Consider the following 1,863-nt stretch of genomic DNA (forward strand, 5'->3'; position numbering starts at 1 on the left):
GCACATAGCCTTTACCAGAATCCCAGGGAAATACAGGAATGAAATGCAAAAGGGAAACTTACTTTCCTTATCCTCCTGATAAGAACAAATGCTTATCCCTCCAGGTTCTTCCCACTTGGGTAAAGAAAAATATTTGAGTATATTTATACCTCTGAGAAGTTAAGCAGGTCATACTCCTTAAAAACCATGGACAGATATGACGGATGCTAAGATGAGGATGAAGGGAAGAGGAGAGGCAAGGAGAGAAGAGAATTCTCCTCTTTCCATTTCCAATTTTATTTAAGGAAACAATTTTGTAGATAGTTATCTCATGGTGAAGCGGACTGGAGTGGAACCTGCCACAGTTCATAGCTAATCTACTATTAGGTAGATAGTGAGAGACTTCTAGCTCTCCTAGGGACAAAAGCAGACATACCACCTTAACGTTGCCTCTAGCAATTGCCACACCTGGGGAAGAACAAGTGTGGGCAATTAACCTTGGTGTTGCCCCACCTTGATCCTGCTCTGAGCAATTGCCACACATGTGGGAAGGAGGCAATCCCTACCAATCTGAGGCAGGAGGATCCTTTGAGCTCAGGAGTTTGAGACCAGCCTGAGCAAGAGCAAGAACCCGTCTCTACTAAAAATAGAAAGAAATTAGCTGGACAACTAATTAGTCAGTCATGGTGGCACATGCCTGTAGTCCCAGCTACTCGGGAGGCTGAGGTAGAAGGATTGCTTGAGCCCAGGAGTTTGAGGTTGCTGTGAGCTAGGCAGAAACCATGGCACTCTGGCCTGGGCAATAGAGTGACACTCTGTCTCAAAAAAAAAGAATGCAGGGGATTCCAGTCCATGGGCCAGACAGCCCAGGCACAGTAGGGTCTGGAAATGACCTGGAATAACCTAAGGCTAATTATTATGTCATTAAATGTCCATCCAAGTGGTTCAATGGTGATGTTTGAACCACAAGGAAGGCCTAATCCAGAGAATATAAAACAGGACCTCAGACCATAACCAGAGCCTCTTGTTATGGCAGGGGGCCCATTTGTTCATCATCTGTGTCTTGCTCTTGCTCTATAAACCTATGTTCCTCTTCCTCAATAAACTTCATTTCATGCTGGCTCTGCTATTGGTGTGTCTGGTCATTCTTCAGCCAAAAGTACACCAAGAACCAAGAACAAACTACCCGTCTGGCACTACCACAATGTAATAGTGCTTTAAAATAAAACACATTTAAAATGTAAACTCTGTCCAGTCCCCACCAGTAATTCTTTTATGGTTTGGAATCCACAGTTCTGGTGTATGTATGAGTGCTATATAGATTAAATTTAAGAATAAAAGTTAGGCATTACAGAAAGTTGGTTTCTTAGAGACTTGATGGAAGTCACAACATGATGTCTCTGACTAGATCTATGGAACAAATTATAACCAAATAGCCACCAATTATAAATGAATTAATGACATTGAAATTCTAATAACTCCCATTCCCTAAATTGACATTAATGGAAAAGAATTCTAAGATATGAAATAAGCTGTACTTCCATCCTGCTCTTAGCTGCATATCATTTAATCAGACTGTATTGTTAATACTGTTGAGCACATAAATATTATTTTTATCACTAAATGATGATAATGATAATTATTTTCATTGCTGTAATTTTGTTTCAGATATATTGATTGGCAAAAAAATATCTATTTAACTACACAGGTTAGCTAATCCAAAATCTTTAGGATTTTTTTCTTTTTTTTTTTAGATTTTTGGGACTCCTCTTCCTATCAATAAAGTTAAAATTAGACGTTACATATTGCTTCTCTGTGTGTGTGAACAAGTGCGTTTTATTTCCCCATCTTCCAACCCCTCAGAGTAGTGAGTGTGTGTGTGTG

This window comes from Propithecus coquereli, unplaced genomic scaffold, assembly GCF_000956105.1.
Source record: "Propithecus coquereli isolate 6110/MARCELLA unplaced genomic scaffold, Pcoq_1.0 Scaffold274, whole genome shotgun sequence".
NCBI classification, from domain to species: domain Eukaryota; kingdom Metazoa; phylum Chordata; class Mammalia; order Primates; family Indriidae; genus Propithecus; species Propithecus coquereli.